This window comes from Thalia democratica, chromosome 3 (assembly GCF_965202585.1).
Source record: "Thalia democratica chromosome 3, ktThaDemo2.hap1.1, whole genome shotgun sequence".
NCBI lineage: Eukaryota > Metazoa > Chordata > Thaliacea > Salpida > Salpidae > Thalia > Thalia democratica.
In genome coordinates this window covers 46,674,575-46,690,391 of record NC_139167.1, presented here as the reverse complement: position 1 = coordinate 46,690,391, position 15,817 = coordinate 46,674,575, and positions in this window count along the sequence as shown.

The following is a 15,817-nucleotide window of genomic DNA, read 5'->3' as shown; positions in this document are numbered from 1 at the left end:
ATAAGTTTTTCAGATACTTTTTATGACTAGCTTTCTTGCATTTTTGAAGTACTAAAATTGAACTTGAAAGATAAACTAATATTAGTTTGAAATATTATGGAAATTATTAATATAGCTTAACGCAAAAGAATTGTTTATTTATATATTTTTTGTATACTGTTTATATAATTTAAAAATATTTTTAGAAAAGAGTTTGATGTTTTATCCAAAAGTGATATAGTTATAAAAAGCTATACTATTTTTTTTTGTAAGCATTAGTAAAACTAAATTAATAAAAAAACATTGAGTATGTAAAATTTAAGTTTTATGTTGGAATAAAAAATAAGTTATGTTTTTTTGTTTCTCGTTTAAATAAAAGTATTAGTGCAAATTATATATTTTATTCACTAACAGGTTTCGGTTGCTAAAAAATTTACGACCTTTTCAAGTATAATAAAATAGTTAACTGTACTTACTATTTTACTGTGCAGTTTTGCTATTTTATTAAACTATTTTATTATATTTGATAAGGTCGTATTTATTTTTTGCCACCGAAACCTGGTAGTGAATAAAATCTTAAATTTGCATCAATATTATTATTTAAACAAATTTTTTACATTTCAGTAAATTGAGTAATATTTTTTAGTTAAGACAAATAACTAAATAACTATGTTATTTCTCGTTTAAAAAAAAAACTTTCAGAAAACGATATTTGTGCTGAAAAAACTGACAAAATTTATAGTTTTTATAGTTAAAATTACTTTTGTTTTAATAACAAAACTGATTCTATTTTGTACAATCACGTTTTAGTGCTTAAGATAAATGTGCAAAATAACAGATAAGATGTTAGCAAGTTAAAATCCGCGAATAGATACAGCCTGTCATTTAGAATTCTATGTCGCGCTATGTGTTTCTTTATTACAAAACTATTTGTTTGAACCAACTAAATGTTGAAAAATATTAATAAAAATAAAGTAAAAGTTTTTTATTAGTTAGGTTGTGAATAAACATTGGTAAAAGTATAAACATAGAATCTTAGTTCTTAAAAGGTTTAGTTTTCGATATTGTAAGTCTTATTTCAAAATTAATTTTTTGAAAACTTGTAAAAATAGTACCAAGTGATTAAAAAAGCATCCTATTTATATTTTCTTTAAATTATTTGATTATAAATAATAGATTTTTAGTCTCCATTAAACAAACATATACTAATTTTAAAAAATATTCAATGTCAATAAGTTAATTTTAAAGATTAGTTTTAATACAATTCTAATGCTTAAAAAATTTTTTTTGAGAAAGAATATTTATAGTTATACTTTAAGTTTATGTGCTAGTAATTTATTTTAACTTTTGAGTTTTAAAAGTATTCAGTGATCATAGAATCATTTTAAGTAAATTAAACAAAATTCATCGCTAACATCAAAGTAATAAGCAAGTACAGGCGTAATTTGTTTAGTTTACTAAAAATTCTATAAATTTTGATTTTTTTTGTTGTTCTGAAAAGTATTTCATTAAAACAATCAAAATTTACGAAAAAAAAATCTCTTGCTATGTATAAAAATTGTTAAAAGTTTGCTAAAGTTTCTTATTTTTTGTGGTTATAAAACTTATACTAAATTAGGAATTTCACGACACAAAATAAAACCAACCATAAAGTTACTAAAAAAGTAAAAATAAGCTTTTGTTCGGTTATGAGATCTAAAAAGTTTAAGTGAGTTCTTAATTTAGTAGGTCAATTGAAATAATATTTGCATATTTTTCCACAACTTTATTTTTTACTTTATTTTTAAGATTAGGTGAACATTGATACATATTCTAAGCTTTATTCGCTTTTTATAGTTTTTATTTCGTATTAAATAACAACTTAATGTTAATGACAAAAACTTCTAAAAATTGCAAGCTTTACTTTTAGCATCGATTACAATAAATCTACTTATCATATAAACTTAAAATTTTTCGGACAAACTTAATCTAGGGTAGGCGTGACTTTTGAATTATAACTACTTTTAGTTCTACAGAAACAGTTTAAAGTGTACTGAATTTTTTATATAGTAGCATAGATAATTAAGTTATGAAAACTACGTAGAAATATTTCATTGTTTCAACATAGAAAAAGGTCAAGTTCAATAAACTGAGCACCTTTAAATATTGTTGGTGTTGTATTCCAACAAAATTAATTCGTTTCAATTTAACTAGTAACCATAGCTAACAACTAATAATTTTTTAATGGTTTTTTTATAAAAAAAACATTTTTTTTGTGGTTTTTATGACACGGTGTACATTTTAGAATTTTAAATTAATTGTTTGGAATTTTTTTTAAACCAAACTTACAAATCTAATCAAAGTTTTTCTGATGTAATAAACTCATTATAAGTAGAAATATGAAATAAAAAATTATAAATATGATAAGATTAAAATATACTATATCAATTTTTGTTTTGATAAAATTAATTTTAATTATATGTTGTATTCGTACACATAGTTTAAAGTAGTTAAAATGAATTAAAAAAGTTTGACAAACAAACCAAAAAAAAAACAAGCTTTATTTCTATTTTTATTAAGTCTTTTCATTTTATTGTAGAAACTAAACTTTTAAATAATATTGTTCTGTTGTCTGTAATCTATAAGATTTTTAGTCTTTCATTATAAAAAATACTTTATTTTCTTGTTGTTTTCCTTATATTTAAGTATACACTACATAGTTTAATAGTAGTTTAAGTACTTAATATAATAATATTAATGTTTATATATATTTAAATTTAGTTTATACTATATACTAGCATATTCTCAACTTAAATTAGTTCCATTATTTAAAAAAAAGTAGATGCTAGATACTTTTTAACTAATTTTAAATTTGTTTCAACCCTATTGTTAACTATTTTAGATTTTTGTTTTATTTTATTCTTAAAATATCTTACACTTTTTGTTTTACTTTTTTCAGATTTTAGTAATAACTTACGATCTCTAGTGAAATTAAAATGAAACATTTTTTTGTTTAAAGAATGTGTTAAATCAAATTTTGGTAAACTTTTTTCAGCTAAAAACATAAGTTCATTTATCTACAACTTGTTGTGTACTGCTAAAAAATTAAAAATTGTACAACTAAAAATTTAAGTTTCTTCAGATGATAGTATTAATACTGATTTATGTTTATAGATGTCGTTAGTTTGAAAACTGTTCGAATGATGCTATCTTAAAAACAACGTAAGCTAAATGACTACTAATACATTTTAAGTTGCTTCTTTACATGTAGTATAAACTTCATTACATGTTCTGTCATAAAGAACATATTATAGAATCACTAAATATCATTATTATTTACTTATCGATAAAATAAAAGCGCTCTAGAATTTTAGACTAAAGAACCTTTTGGTTATCGAGTCGTACACCACATTTAAAATAATTGTATACATTTTAAATATCGAGTCGTACACATACAATTTAAATACTTTTACAAACTAATTTGTTGAGCTAAAGTTATAAAATTAGACGAGCTTGTATTGTAACAAATTCGCCCTTTTCTATTATATTGCATTTAAGTTTTAGGCTATTTTTGTGTGTTGGCGGTTAATGTTTTTATAATTTTTGAGTTGTTGTTGATTCTAAGCTGGAATTTACACAAATTTTGTACATATTGTTGTTTTCATAGCTGTTATTAATTCATTAAAAATATTAAACTATTTATAAATCTGTAGTTCTTGTATTAAAATCTATAAAAAGTAAATTAGCTCTATATATAAAAGTAATCCTTTAAGACAGGCCGTTATGGTTACAGTATAGAACTGTTTATAAATATTTTTTGATTATCTAATTTAAAAACTAGTTACAAACAGTCGAAACTTGTTAATATAAGTAAGTTTCAATAAAATCAAAATTTTTAAAGATAACAAACAAGCACATAAATACAGCATGATAATGTATCAAGTATTAATTTGAAATGCCATAATTTGAAAATTAAACCACAAATTTCAAATTTTTAACTGCTTTGTCAATAAAAATCAATGAAAAAGATGAAAAAGTTAAAAATAAGTATAACTTTACATTTTATATTTTAGTAAAGTTGTATTTTTATAACCAGATATCAAAATGTATAAATTTTAATAAAACTATATAAAATCAACGTTTTTTTTTCTACAGAATTTTACAAATTAAACAGTTTAATATAGAAAACTGAAAAAGTTCTACACAGTGCTTTTTTTAATACCTTAAAAACTTTTTAAATTATCAATGATAGTTTTAGTTCTGTATTAAGTTGGTAAAACTTAGGTTTAAAGAATTATAACGATTGTTATGTCTCGTGTAGTGCGAAAACAATAACAACAGAACTGATTTTATTTTCAACAAATTATAATTTACTGATACTAAGTATTTAAACAGATAAAAAAAAAAAATAGTTATAGTATTTGTTATCTATAAAATGCACTAACCACAAACTGCGAAATATCCCAACCATGTCATTAGTGTTGACACGTGATATAAAAAAAATATTTATCCAACAACTTGCTGTAGTCATTCATACAAACACTGTACTTAAAATTGACCACTTTGTAAGCGCTATTTTCCAGATAAACGTGACTATTTTTTTCATATAAATACCGTAGTGGTTTAATAACACACCCATTTTAATGCACGATAAAAAAAAAATCGATAAAAATGCAATTAAAACAAGACTTCAACTTTATTTTTTTTTTTGAAATCTGTATATAACTTTAAAAAAGTATAGTGTTTTAGGTTTGAAAAAACATCATTCAATTTAGCTATATAATTTGTTAAAAAAATATAATCTTATAAATTGCTGCTAATGCAAAAAATGTCTACTTTGTATTTAATTTTAGGCAGGTATTTTTAGAGAACTTAGTCACATTTAGATATTTGAATTATGTTATTTAAAGTAGTTGACACATTAAAAAAAATAACTAAAATGATAATTTTTTTAAGAATACTTTAAACATTATTAAAAAGTTTTGTTTTGACCACTTATACACTTTTAATTATTAGTAATTTAGCATATAAGTGTTCCATTTGTAATCTTTATTACACTTTTAGACGTTTAATGTTGAAAAATAATATAAAAAGGTTTATATTAAATTAACAAAGTTATTAAAGTTAACATATGTAGTAGAAATACATACTTTTGTAAGAGTATTTAATATATATTTTTGCTTTCTTTTGAGAGCAACAATTAGAGATATCAATTTGAGGTCAAAGCGATAGGTAAAAACTTAATATTCCAAAGAATTTGTTTACAAAATAATGTTTAACCCTGCAGGGCAAAACAGTAACATTCAAATAAGATTATATTGGAATAAGAACTTAATTGTACCTGAAGAGCCTTGCAAGATGAAAAATGTTTTATAAACAAATTTTTAAAGTACTAAATGAGTATTTTAAGTAACTATAAACTTATTTTTTAATTTTTAATTAAATAATTGTTTAAGGTCCTTTCAATTACTTTTGAAGCATGTTTACATAACAGTCATAAACTTTAGCAAAAGTTTCAGATGCTTGGTTTAAAACAAAAACTTTAATCTCATTTAATTTTCAAATCTTTATACAGTCTTGAACATTTTTTAATACTTCTTAATAACTATTTAATGGTAAAAAAGGGTTAAAATAAAATTGTTACTAATGTTTGCTAATAGAGATCTGAGAGAAACTAGTTCCTTGACATGTAACAACAACTTGTAAAGAACTTAACTTATTGAAAACTAACTTCGTTTTTATACTTAAAAACTAAACAAATTTTACGAAGTTTTTATAAAATTATAAGTTTAAAAAATATGCTGGGTAGCATATAAATCTGTGTATTCAATTAACATAAATGCATATAAACTATGAATATTGGTTAACAAACTAATAACAAATAACAGTTACAACAAATACTAATTATTTCATAAGTAATTTATAATTATTAATTATCAAAATGAAAATAAATTATTATAAAATATTTTTATTACAGTTATAAAGTAGAACTTTGAAAAACAACTCATCTGTCCTGAAAATGACTTTAAATTGTATCCAAGAGGTTTACGAATCGGTAACCAAAAGGTGTTTTCATACACCAGGTCCTAGGACCAATTATTTTGAGAATCTTTCTTTATCGTTAAACTTTCTTTATAGTTCACACAACACTTACAATACTTAAAACCACCTGAAGTAGTAACAGTCTAGATCTAGAGCACTTTAATCACAAAAAAATGCATTATAACGCAACTGATTGTACATACTAGTCCTAGACAAGACGTTAAAAGGTATCCGTGGTGTGCGACTCTAAAACCAAAAGGTTTTTCGTGCGCCAGGTCCTAGGACCAAATATTTTGAGCGTCTTTTTTTGTCATTCAACAAACTATATACTAACATTAAAGCTGAAGTGGAAACATGGTGATACTTTTTAAACTAACCGTAGCGTCATACTATTGTAATTGATAATTTATTATAAACAGTCGATAAAATTTCTTTTTACTTAATAAAATTCTACGGTTGTATAACTTAAAATTGAAAATGATTTAAATTTATATCGTTATGAAATTATTGTAAGTTATTATTACAGTACAATTATTCTTCGTCTAAAAAGTAGCGACATGTTTTTTTCTTTTCAGGATTTATTAATACATGTATTTTTAGCGTCATTCAAGATTAAAAAGAAATATCTTATCATTGGTTTTTAAAAGCATATTTTGTAATTCTGTTAATTTTGTTTATTTTTTTCAGTTTTTGAAAAATGTTTAGAATTCACAATTGAATTTGCAACAACTTCATTTTTCTGAAATTGCATCAAAGCTGCTTTTAGTTTTTTATGAATTGAAATTTTTCATGTAAAAATCACAAATTTAAAAATTCTTATCAACTAGTTTTTGTTCTTATATTAATAATAATCCAATATAAAGTACAAGTGATAGCAACAACAAACGTTACAGGGTTTACTTAATAGTAACAAAACAAAAATATTTGCGATATTAAGTGTTATTATTCGTTTTTTCTTAATTTAATTTAAAAACAAATTAATGTTCATAGAGCTGTAAATAGTTTTTTTTATAATTATAATAGTGTTTCAAACTTTAAAATATTTTAAATTTGAAAATAGCTTCACAGCCACAAGATAAATAATTATTACTTTTTTTTTAAACTGAACTAAATTTTGTACTGTGATTGTTCACTTAATAAAGGTTTTGCAATACAAAACATAAATAAAAACTAAAAATAAAATTATAATTAAAAACCAGAAAAACTTTTTTGTTGACTTAAAGAAAAACTCTAAATAACTAAAGGGTCTAATAACACTAATATAGAATAAGGAAAAAGATTATTTTCTAATATAATTTATGGTTAAGTAAAATAATAAAAAAACCTTTATACTCACAAGGTACTTTAAAAAATTTTTTTTTCCGAAAAAAAAGTTTAGTTTAAGAAACATACTATTCTAATGTCCTGGAAAAGGGGTAAACTGTATCCACAAATGGTTTACGACTCGATGGTCAAAAGGTATTTTTGTACACCAGGTTCTTGAAGAAATTATCTTAAGCGTTTTTTTTGTCGTTTAAAAAACAATATAGAACAGATTATTAATTTTGACTATCTTTAAACATCTAAACTTAATTTATCTAAAAATATGCAACCGTATGATATCGATAAAAAAAAAACTTAAATAAAATGAAACCAACTATTTACTAAAGTTTTGACTTGACTTTAGTTAAGAAACATTAGAGATAAAAATGTTTAGCAATTTGTTCAGCAAGACATATTTGTATTTTTCATTAAAGGTAAAGTAAGTATCTAATTTTCATCTAATATAAGTACTATGACTAGACTAACAATGAATGAAATCAATACATATATTAAGAGATAGTTAATAAAAAAAAAATTAAGTACTTAAGTTTTCATGTTTAATATGTATACATAACTAAAAAATTTTCCAGACTATATAAAACAAATTTTTATAATATTACAGTTTTTCGCTTATTTGGGCTATTCACTTATTAATCAAGTATAAAAATAGTTTAAAACAAAAATATAGAAATATTATAAAAAATCAAGTGATTAAAAGTCGTTATGCTATTGACTAAAACTTATCGAGACATAATATAGTTAAACGAACTTGCTTTTAAATATATTTTATTTATTTATAAAAACTAAAAGTTTAGATTTAGTTGTCAGATTAAAAGCTACTATAAAGTTAATTGTTAGATTAGAATAAGTCCTGATTTTAATATTGAAAAACAAAGAAATAAATGGTTTGTGTAACTTATGTGTTGCTGTTAATATTAACTAAACAAGATTTGAAAATTTCCCGCTAGATAATTTTTATTTAACAGTTGTAATACTTATCTCCACAAAGTATAATTTATACTTTATATAATAGAGTTTAGCTGTATTAAATTAAAATTTTTACAAAAAGGTTATGTTAAGTTTGATTTCTTTTACTTAAAGACTTATTATAAAGAATAATTACAATGTCAATTAAAAGTTAGTTAAATGATCATAACAAAGTCAAAATTTTTCTGTTTAATCACAAAAATTTAGAGCTAAAGCTTAAAACTACGAAGTATATTCATGGAGATTAAAAATAAGATTATGGTTGAAATATATTTTTATTTTATATTCTAAATAAGCTGAACCTACTTGTTTGCTCTACACTTTTACTTAGTTAAGTTTAAATATATATAACAAAGTAAGTAATTACATGTTAAATTTAATCTGTCATGTGATATATTAATAAAAATTACTATTAGTATTTATTATGAAAGGTCCAATTATCTTAGTCATTTTTATGCGTCAACAATTTTCAACAAATGCATAATATCAAAATATATTTTACTTATTTTTCAGTAGTTAGAAACAAGTTTTATATTTTAATTAGCTACAGTTATTGGTTTTTAAATCCAAAAAAAGATAGATATGGTTAGCTTTTCAAATATATTTTGTATATGAATACTTAATGCATAAAAAAATCAACTAAAATTGTATTATTTAAATATAATTAATTACAGGGTCACGTATTCTCAACAATGTTTCCTTGTATGTTTATTCTTAAACGGATTGTACAGGTATTGGAAAAGTTTTTCTTTTAGTTATACTTATAAAACTTTTGTTACAATTAGGTTTTTTTTAAATTTAGATAAACATTATTCTGAAACTAATTACTACAGTTGTATTTTTAAGTTAATAAAATTAGTAAAACAAATAAATCTTTAGTAACTGAATAAGTCCTAACACAAACAAGAAACTATTAATGAATAATCAAACTTGGTTTATATACTAATTTTTTCGATTTATAAGATCTAATTAACTAAAAGGCTCTGAGTTTTGGATTTAATGATAGCTAGACAAAAAATATAACAAAATACTACAAGTTGTAACCATAAAAGACTTTTAATATATTTTATGTAGGTGTAAGGATATATGTTCTAGAAAAAAAACTATAAATTTTATCGTTAAGTTTTAACTTATAAAGTTTTTTTAACGATTTTGTAGTTAAATAACAACGTTTTTAATAATCATTAAAAATAAAATTTGGCTTATTTTATTTTGCACATGCAACAAGTTTTATTAAAAATTGAAAATAAATAAAAAAATGTGTAAACACAATTATACATCAATAAGGTTGAATCACAATGATATAGGGTACATAAAACAAATGAGACTAAAAAAAATCATTGTTGTAACATATACAGTATAAATTTTCGGAGTGTTTACATTTTCTTTGTTTTTACTATTAATAAGTATTTAATTTAAAAAATGTTGTAATATGAAAATTTTGTGTTATATTTAATAAGTTAACTTGTCATGGACAAGACGTTAAAAGGTATTCCAGTGGTGCGCGACTCAATAACCAAAAGGTTTTTTCTTGCACCAGGTCCATGGACCAAATATTTTGAGCGCTTTTTTTTTGTGGTTTAATAAACAATATAAAGTTGAAAAAAACCAAAATATGCTCAAAAAAGTTTTGGTCCATGACCTCTCAGTCATCGAGTCGCACAACCAACTTAAATTAAAATTAAAGTGAGCTAAACAAAAAATTAAAAAAGAACTTAACAGTCAAAATTTAAACTCTAAAACGAAGAATATTATAACAATTATTTGTCTATTTGTCTTTATAATCAATGCTACAATAAAAGATTACTTGTTAAAATGTCATTGGTCGAAACGTAGTAAAATACATAAAACTATATATTCATAAAAAATTAATAGCTTAAACTTAATTTTCATAGATTGATGACAACACAAAAAGAATAGATGAAATATTAAAAAAAAATAGTTATAAAGGTAAAAGAAAACTTTCTGAAACTACAACTAAAATAAGTGAAATGAAGGAAGAGATAGAAGAAATTTCAAAATCTATACAAATTTTGAGTCTATCAATAGGTGACAAGTTTAACAACATTGAATTAACTGTGCTAGAAAATGAAGATAAGATAGAAGATTTATACCAAGATTTTGAGCAAAAGGTTGAATTATTGAAAAAGTCTCTTAAAAGACTAAAATAGCAATAAAATTTTTTCTAAACTTAGATTATACTTCAACAAATTATAACGAGCAATACATTTTTAAGATAGATAGTTCAGTATACTTTATGTTTATAAATAAGTTAACTCGTTAAATAAAACGCTAGTTTTAATGTTTTGAGAAATAAATAAAAACTTTTTTTTAAATCTCTGATTACAAAACATACGTAGCTTCTTAAAAACTGTACTTTTTTCATTTTTAGTACTTTACTAAGGTATTTTATGGAAATAAAAGGTAAAAAATATTTAGAACAACTAGTTTTGTACATGCATATATATAAAAATTAGTTTTTAATTTTTTAAATTTTTCTATCTGACAGCACAAATTTTGATAAGACCGTTGATAGAGTTGAAAACTAGTGTTTTGTAGTTTTATTTTTACTTAACAAAATAGTTACTAGGATTAAGTAGACTAAAAGTATTAAGTCTAGTTCAATTATAAAGAAATTTTAAGTGAGTCTATTTAATGTAGAACACCGATATCGATACGTTGAATGAACAATGTGAAAATATAAAAACGAAGTTAGACGAAACTTATTTGAACTCTAAGAAATTTGAAAAAGTAGAAAGCTTACAATCACAAATTCTTAACATGGGTGTTGACATGTCGACAGTAAAAGAATCTATCAACAGAAAAGTAGGTTGCAAACAATAATTTTTTTAAAGTCTAGCTCTAGATGTTTTTTTAAACTAAACAGAACTATTTTTAACCTTTTTATTTTAGCAAACTGTAAAACTACTACTAAGTTCTCTTGCTAAAATGAAATTAATGTAGCTAATGTTTCAATGAAATTTTTATAAAGTTGTTTTATAAAACTATTATATCCGTTGTTTAAAAACTAAAAAATATTAAACTTTTATAATTTTAGCTCAATATATTTTTTTAAATATAGTCAGGTAGAAAGTAACTAAAAAACACAGAAAATTTATACGTTAGTTTAAAATATATCAAATAAAAGTATCATCATAAATTTTCTTTTATTATTATAATTTTTATCTAAGACAAAATTTAAAAACTATAAACTTTATTAAATAAAAATAAATACTATAAATACTGCTAATTATTTTGACCCCTAGGTAAAACTAAGAGTATTGGAGTTAAATGCAAATATATAAAGTTTTTTTGTATGAAGTTTAAAGTAATACTTTAAAGTTTGTAGCTCGATGAACGATAGCTATTTTTATAAACCAGTTCCTTTGTCCAAAACTTTTGAGCGTTGATTTTTTAATTTTTTAAATAAACTATAAGTTTATAGTTTGTTTTTTAAAATTTTTTTATTGATCTCAAAATAAGAATCTATCTAAATTCTTTAGATAACAGTTTAATCCTGTTGAAAACTAGATGAGTAAAATCAATGGCCTTAAACTCACAAATATAAATAGTTTTTGAACTAAAATAAATATCTTTGGTTGAACATAAATTGTTCACTTTTATTGTAATTTATTTTAGTTTTTAAGTGCTTTTATCATATGTATCTCACTATTCTCTCTTTATACTAAACTTAAATATTGCAATGTAGAAAAAAAGTTGTTCTTTAAACAACTATAAACACTTTCAAAACTTTTCGAAAATGTTTTCTTGAGATAATAATTAACCACATTTTAAATTCTTTAAAACTTCGTTTAAATATCTACTCTACGTACATCTCAAAAAGTATATTTCTATAATTAAGTTCTTGTAAAATGAAGTTTTTACTAGGTTTACTGGTGTGTTTATAGTGATTTTTAGCTACCTTATACCACTATATGTTTAAGAATAAATTAAGTAATGATTTAGATTTAGTTTTAAACTCTTGTACTAATGAGATTATACTTTTTTAGTGTTATAAGATTAACCTACATTTTTTGCATTTGAATTAAACTTGAGCTTTATTTATAGTTTATAGTTATATAGTTTATTAAACAACAAACAAATAAAACGCTTAAAGTGTTTGGTCCTAGGACCTGGTGCACCAAGAACCTTTCGGTTATCAAGTCGCATACCATGGGTACCTTTTAACGTCTTTTCCACGACGTACAGTATCTAAGTCCTCTTTTGCCTTATCTTAATTAATAACATATTATATGCTTATCTCTACTAGTAAGTATTTTTTAGCATAATTAAAAATATGTGTAAGCTTTATGTAAAAGTATGACAATAATTTAAATGGTTTTTACCATAAATAGTTTTAAATTAAAATCAATATAAGTTGCAAATTGCTTATAAGAAGGCTGACTAGTGACTACCTACTATACCTGTCATTCTAGATTTAATAATTTCAATTTAAAAATAAAACTTGACATTTTGATGCCACTTATTTTAAAGCTAGACTTCTAATTCAATAAAAAAATTTATTTTCAATAAAGAAATAAAATACAAATCTATGCTAAAAGTATTATTCTATTCTAGTTTGACTATGTTCATATGCAAACATATGCTGTAAATTCTTGAACTTGGTTTTTATCTTTTTAATTGATCTTTAGCTCTTTCTTACTAGTTTTTACCGGGTGCACGACTATTAAAATCAGACAAATCAACTCCGACACATCATATTCTTTAAATTTTTTTAAAAGGTTGCAACTCAAAAAGTAATATATTTAAAGATAGAAGCGTGTATATGTCTAATATATACCTACACTTAGTATTTTTGCCAGATTTTAAATATCTTTTTAGCTATAGCTAAAACAAGTTTTTAGATAAAATAACTTTTATTAATTTTTAAAAAAATGTCTTTTAATGATTTTTTTCAATAATTTTAAACTGTCATAACCTCTTTAATTAGACTTAAATACGCATTTATTTTCAAATATATTTTCCTTTTTGAGTTTTGGACATTTAAGTATTTTTTTAAGAATTTTAATAGTCAGAATTTATATTCTTATGTAACTGTTTTTCCGTTTTATGACTAACATAATTTATTTTTATTATACAAATGTTAGTCTTGGCATCTGCTTTGTTGATTTTTTTTCAAGTAAAGATATCCATAGATAAACTTTGCGTCAGACTTTAAAAGTTAAAAACACAGAAAAAGGTAGTAAAACCTAAAAAAATAATGTACCTTTTTATAAATGATATCTTTCAAAAATTTTTTAATGTATAACTTTTTACTTATTCGTAATGTTTTGTTAGTTTTCATTTAGTCACTAGCAGAACTTATACTTTCAGTAATGTTATTTTTGATAAATTGAAGTATTATAAGATTTTTTAATACAGAAAAAGAATTTTTCAAAATAAAGTAAAAACAATGTTACAAAGATCTCTAGTTTGCTTAGTAAAATAGGTTTTATTCGTTTATCATTTTTTAGACATCTGAAATAAAGAATGAACTTCTAATAGACATTTCGGAGATCGATTCTGAAATTTTAAGTTTAAAAAAGAAAACTTCTATACTTAAAGGTATTTAAAGTTTTTTAAAGCTTAAAAATTTTGTAAAACTATACCCAATATTAGCTAAATATATATTTTTTAAATTTTGAAAAGTAAAACTGTTAAAATAATTTCCTAAAACAGTACAACAAATGCAATACATTTATATCTGAGTGGCATATATTTTTAAGTAAAATATTTGTCTAAAATGTATTTAGCATAGAAAAAGAGTTAGCAATTCGCAATAAGCTTTTTATTCTTTTAACATTTTATTATCTATTAAGAACTTTAATGATTACTATGATAATATTTAATTCTATTTGCTTTAGTTTTTAAATGCTTTAACTAATGATACAGAAAGTATACTAGATTATAAAATGTTTGATTATGTATATTGTAAACCTGGTATAATTAGTTTTTATAGTTAAAAAAAAAGAGAACAACTTATAAAAATTTCTAAGTTTAGTTAGCACAGATTACAATAACTATAAAAGAAACTTATTAGTAACATTATTAGTATTCCCGAAAATAGTTCTAAAAAACTTAACTTAATTGTACGTTTTTAGATCTTATTGGAACCAGAAGTAAGTGTAATTTTATATATATTTTTATAACACGTAGTGAGAAGTTTCGAAAAAATATAAAATATAAACAGGCTACAAAATGGTGATCGGGCCGAGTGATGGACCTAAAAAGGTTCGTATTAAGTTTCCAAACCAATATGATACTATACCTTTACTTGAAACCTGGGCAGAACACGAAGAAGACCATTTTGATGATGAACAATCTGATTGTTTTGAGTAAGATTTAATTTTGTTTCCACACTATTTAAAGCTAGCTAAATATAGGTGTTTCTATCTGAAAGTTTTTTTAGTTAAGTTTTGATAAAAATAACAGCTCTTTTTACCATTGTATTCGTCGAAACTAGTTTACATACTTAATTTCAAATATTTAATAATAATAATATATACTAACAAACTGTGACCAGATTTGACACAAAAATTGAAAATCTTACAAACGAAAAGTTTGATGTGACAATAAAACGATTGAACAAAGATAAGAGCAATACTACAGAAAGTTGGGATAAAAATGTTTCACTTTTTTGGAAAGTAAAAATGCGTTTATAACAAGCTTAATACTTGCTTAATACCAGTTGTTATCGTTCAAGTGCTTTTTTTTTAATTGTCAAAAACTTTACACGAAACTAAAAAAATACTGTAAAAACATTACTTAGTATGTATAAACTTTTTTAAATCTCTTGTTATTTTGCCATATTTTAAAGTATCCTTTAGTTTTGTTTGATGATAGTTTACTTTTTAATTTTATATTGATGTATTATGAATATTAAAGAAGTCAAGTCCATAGAACTTTATACACTTATTGATTACTTAAAAGATTTAATAAATAGTTTTTTGTCACTTTTTTTAGAATGTAATACTACTACCAAGCTGCAGTAATTTAATTTTGAACAAACCTTTTAAAAAGTTTTTATAAGCTAAATTAATTAAAAAACACACAGTTTAAAATGAGTTCTTTATTATGTCTAAAAATTTTTTTCAAATATTAATAAAGTTTTTTTTTTTTTGAATAATTTTATACAAAAATTAACTTTATATTTTAAACGAACAGACTTATTTTGAGCATTTAGAAAAAACTAATTTCTTGTAGAAATTAATGAGATTAAAAAAACAAAATACTGTTAAGCAAAGTATATTTGCTAGTCTTTTAACTTTTAAATTTCAATCTACTGGATCTTAAGATTTGTATCTCAATTAAAAACAAATCTTATTGGGTGTGTAGATAATGTGATAAAAAACCTATAAATTAGTAGGTTTTTTGCATAAAAAAACGATCTAAACCTAACAATCTCGTAAGTTTTTCTTATAAAACGCTAAATAACCCTATAGTTTAATAGTATTTGAGAAAAAAGAGTTTTAGTTGAAAAAAAAATTCAAATCCTATAGATCACTAGTGTTAAATACTAATTATTTTT